Source organism: Hipposideros armiger, unplaced genomic scaffold (genome assembly GCF_001890085.2).
Source record: "Hipposideros armiger isolate ML-2016 unplaced genomic scaffold, ASM189008v1 scaffold_839, whole genome shotgun sequence".
NCBI classification, from domain to species: domain Eukaryota; kingdom Metazoa; phylum Chordata; class Mammalia; order Chiroptera; family Hipposideridae; genus Hipposideros; species Hipposideros armiger.
This window is the reverse complement of record NW_017732189.1, coordinates 409181-414179: the sequence shown is the minus strand read 5'-3', so window position 1 is coordinate 414179 and position 4999 is coordinate 409181. Positions and strand designations below refer to the sequence as shown.

The 4999-nt window shown below is 41.0% G+C and overlaps 1 pseudogene; it reads left to right on the top strand.

Annotated features, from left to right (window-relative positions):
* Positions 1-3037: 3037 nt before the first annotated feature.
* LOC109374593 (60S ribosomal protein L13 pseudogene) lies at positions 3038-3673 on the top strand (annotated as a pseudogene).
* The last annotated feature ends 1326 nt before the right edge of the window (positions 3674-4999 follow it).

The window sequence follows — 4999 nt, the reverse complement described above, 5'->3', positions numbered from 1 at the left end:
GACAACCCTGTGAATGAAGAAATTGCTATGTGTACCCATGTATGCTGTGTGAAAGAGAGAAAAGAGAGGAAAAGAAGGCAACATTGAAACACAGAGAACGAACTGAGGAGGAGATTATTTTAAAAGTGATAAAAAGATTTCCCTGTATGATCTAGAAAAACACAGAAGACACTAGTACTGGCAAACACAAAAGAGACACAAAGGAACACTAGTGCAGATGAAGAAAACCTACTATGCTCTGTGTTAGGAAGAAGACATAAAATATTATCAAGATATCAACTCTCCCTAATTTAGTCTATGAGTTTGACACAAGACCCAAAAACCTTCATGCTGTTTTGAACTAGATAAACTAAGTATAAAGTGAGAAACAAAACCTGGGAGAAAAACATAGTAGGAAGAGAGACCAGTCCTAGTAGATACTGAAACATAAAACTTCAATAACTAAGACTGTGGTACTAACCCATAAATAAACAGAGAAAAAGTGGGACTGAGTTAATGTCCAGAAATAGTTCCAAATTCATATGGAACATCTAAACATAATATCTGAACAACATGGCCCATTCCCCATGAAGTCTCTTTGCCTCAACACCATTGTTAACCATGCTACATGGTCCTTTGCATCCTTTCTCATTAGGAGGCTCAGTGCTAATCGGAGGCCCTTGGCATAGAACATCTGTGTTAGAAAAGAGTTCAGGTTTAGATGGTAAGAAACTGAAGGGCTAGCCAATCCTAACTCTACCACTTGGTAGCTTAGTGACCTTGAACATATAACTTAACTGCACTGAGCTTTGGGTTCATTGTCTATAATATGAGAATAATAAAGTCTATCTCAAAGAATTATTGTGAGAATAGAATAAGTTAATATATGTGAACCTACTTAACAAATTCTGGTACTTAAAAAACAAACATATCCTAGTTGAATAGCTTAGTAGACATCTTAACTTCAGGTTCATTGTTTAACAACTTGTCTGTCTGTCAACAGAAATTGCTTTCCAAAAATCTCAAATTCTTCTTTGCCACACAACATGAAATAATAAGATTTGGGGAAAAGAAAGAATTATCTTTAAACTCAGCTTTTAGAATCAATGGTTTCCATATGGAGAAAACTCTTCACAAAGAGGATCAAATTGTTCAGTGAGTTGATCACATCCAGCAAGAGAGGTTTGGTTACATAGAACAGGGAAGGACTTTCTGACTTCAACATTTTAAAGGAAAATGTGGGATTTTTAAAGATGATCCTGGACTGAGACAGAACTAATGGAAAACTGTCCTGTGTATGGAAACTGCCTGAAGCCTGGGTGCAGCATCAAAAATGGAGACTGACTCTTGCACAAAAGAAGCTTGAGCAATTCATGGAGTGGGTAGAAATGCAAGCACAATTTCATGTAAATTTTTAATTTCAATCTTTAGTTGTATTGTACAAGTCAGTGTCTAAAGGATAAAACAATTTTGAGGTGAGTTGTGGGAATGAAACCATGGAAACCTCATATACTCTGGGAAAATGACAAAGAACAATCTTGAACAGTGTTGAAAAGGGATAAAGTGGAATCACTTGGTGGAACATGCCAGGCTGAATGGTCCGTGGATGCCTCAGGAGTGGAAGGCAATCGAAGGAAGGAAAAGTAAAGGTTTGATGGCTGCAGTAAAGGCATACAAGACAATTGAGCTGAGTAGCAAGCTGATAGAACCCTTGCTGAATAGCTCTAATTTAATTCTGTAAGACAAGTGATAAAGCTTTCTGCTAGGCAGGATGGTTTATATAAGGAAGGAACTAAAGGTGGGAGAGAAAAAAAGCTATTCCTATTTTCTAGATATGATACTTAGGTCCAATCCAGCCTGCGCCTGTGAGACTGAAGACAGTGTGGCTTTGAGAAGCCCTGTAGAGCAATGAATCATGGAATTGGTGATTTTCTGGATTAAATGAAAGAAGGGAGAGGTTTGACAAGGTTATGAACATAGGAGGCTGGCAGGAAAATGGAGCCAGTGACAACAACAGGGGCCTCTAGATCTGGTCAGGGTTTTTAAGGAGGACAGCGACAGAAAATAAGTCTGATTTTGGCTACTTGTACCCACATATGGCCCAAACTCTACCAGAAACAAAATCAAACTTTAAATAGAATAAATTCAGAATTCCCAGCTAAATAACATTGTGTTATTTTTATCATTGTGAAGTTCTGTTTTTCCCATTTAATATATGTGTAAAAAACTTATGAAGGTCATGCTTATCACTGACCTACATCTCATTTAAGGGAAAATGTATCTGCTATAGACATCAATAAAAGAATCTTTCCTCCCACCCCCTCCTCAGTACAGAACATAGCAGAGGAGCACATTTTTGGCAATTTTGCTGAGAGGGGAAATAGTTCATGCAAGATCATTACTTCCACCATCTGTCTTGCTCCAAAGTTCACCAGCTGCTAAATTAACACATTTCCCTTAGATCATCATTTTGGTCCTTTCTTAAACACTGGTCATTAAATAGATGAACTGTTACTAGGTCACTGTGTAGACTCCCTGATGGACATCAGTGCTGGGACCACAGTTGTTTGTGATGGAAATACAAGGTGTACCTAATCACTGAATATGTAACATAAGAAAATTTGACATTTTATCATTCGCACCTTGTTCTTCATAACTAACTGGATTGATTATTCTCCCAATTTACCAGATTTGGTAAATTGAATAATCCTCAGATATTTCCCCCCATCTCAAGACAAGTCCTCAGTGGATTTTCAAAGAATTTTGAGAGTGTATTCTCAAAAGAATGTATTACATTTTCAAACATNCAACTCACAGGAATAAAATTCCAAGCCCCAATGAAGGTTCCAAGGCTTTATATGACTGTCCTCTGATACTTTCTGACCTCCTCGCCTACTACTCCACTCCAACCTCACTCACCTCTTCGCTGATCCTTGAACGTTCCTAGTATGCTCCTCGGCATAGGCTGGGTGGACACCAGATCTTCTGCTTATAAAGGTGCCTCCCTTAGCCTTTCCAGTGACTGTTCTCCCGCAGAGAAGGCCCGTAGGCAGCAGCCATGGAACCCAGCCTAAATGCCATGATCCTGAAGTCCCACTTCCACAAAGACTGGCTGCAGTGGGGCCACGTAGTTTACCAAGTAAGCGCGGAAGATCCGCAGATGTAAGGCCGGGCAAGCCAAATCACGCAACATCCCGCGCCCTGCGTCTGGACCCACCCGGTTCATAGTGAGATGCCCCACAGTGAGAAACCACGCCAAAATGTGAGCCAGCAGGGGCTTCAGCTTGGAGGTGTTAAGGTTGGCCGGCATCCACAAGAAGGTGGCTGGGACCATTGGGATCTCGGTGGACCCAAGGAGGCGAAACAAGTCCACGGAGTCCCTGCAGGCTAACGTGCAGTGCCTGAAGGAGTACTGCTCCAAGCTCATCCATTTCCCCAGGAAGCCCTTGGCCCCCAAGAAGGGAGAGCTCTGCTGAAGAACTCAAATTGGTTACCCAGCTGACAGGACCAGTCATGCCCACCTTCTATATGGTGGAAGGTCTATAAGGAGAAAGCCAGGGTCATCACAGAGGAGGAGAAAAACGTCAAAGCATTTGCCAGTCTTTGCATGACTAGTGTCAATGCCCAGCTGTTTGGCATCCGGGCAAAAAGGGACAAGGAAGCTGCAGAACAGGATGTTTGAAAGAAAAAATAAAGTGCTGCTGGCAACCTGTGATGAAAGAGGAAGGAAGGAAAGAAGGAAGGAAGGAAGGAAGGAAGGAAGGAAGGAAGGAAGGAAGGAAGGAAGGAAGGAAGGAAGGAAAGGAAAGGAAGGGAGGAAGGAAAAAAGAAAGGTGCCTCCCTAGATATCCACACAGCTTGTTCTTTGCATTAGCTGAACTACAAGCTAAGCTAGTGCAGCAAAACAGTTAATTATTTCAGAATAGAATTTTATTTCTATATCTCATGTAAAAGTGCAGGGATGGTAGGGCAGTGCTGCCATCTCACAATATGGTCTCCAAGGTGGCTCCAGTTGTCACCATCTCCCAGGTAGCAAAGAAAAGGAAAGTGTCTTTAAGGAGATGACCCAGAAGTTGCACACATCTCTTCTGCTCACATCCAATTGGCCCAAAACTAGTCCATGGCACAGGTATTTGCAAAGAAAGCTGGGAAATGTAGTCAGTACAAACATCATTCATTTGCTTAGCAAAGACTCTGAAGGTTCTATTATTAAAGACATTAAGAGGATAAAGGGAAAAAATAAAATAAATATAAAAAATAAAAAAGAGGATAAAGGATACTGCAGTGTTATTAGAAGTCTCTGTCGTTTCCCTTCCTTTCCAGGACTCTGCTCAAATACCTCCTTATCAGAAAAATCTTCCCTTTTTGAGCTTCTGAAAATATCCTCCATTGTCATTTTTTATCCCTTTCCTGTACTTTTTATTCCTTTTTAACAAGTATCACCCATTGATACATTCTAGTGTTATTTGTTTATTCAGTGCTTCCACTCACCAGAATGAAACACTGAACATCCTAAGAGCAGGGATTTCGGTTTGTTCACTGCTGCACTCCCAGTGCCTAGAGCAGGGCTAGGCACATGGGAGGGGGACAATAAAGTTCCCGAACTTGTTGCAACAATGTTGATAAGCTTTTTTGATATCAGAGGGCTTATTCATTATGACTTTGTATCAACTGGACAAACAGTTAACCAAGTTGACTATTTGGAAGTGCTGAAAAGGCTGCGTGAAAAAGTTAGACGACCTCAACTTTTCACCAACAATTCATGGCTCTTGCATCACAACAATGCACCAGCTCACACGGCACTGTCTGTGAGGGAGTTTTTAGCCAGAAAACAGATAACTGTATTGGAACACCCTCCCTACTTACCTTATCTGGCCCCCAATGACTTCTTTCTTTACCCGAAGGTAGAGGAAATATTGAAAGAAAGACATTTTGATGACATTCAGGACATCAAGGGTAATGCGATGAGAGCTCTGCTGGCCATTCCAGAAAAAGAGTTCCAAAATTTCTTTGAAGGGTG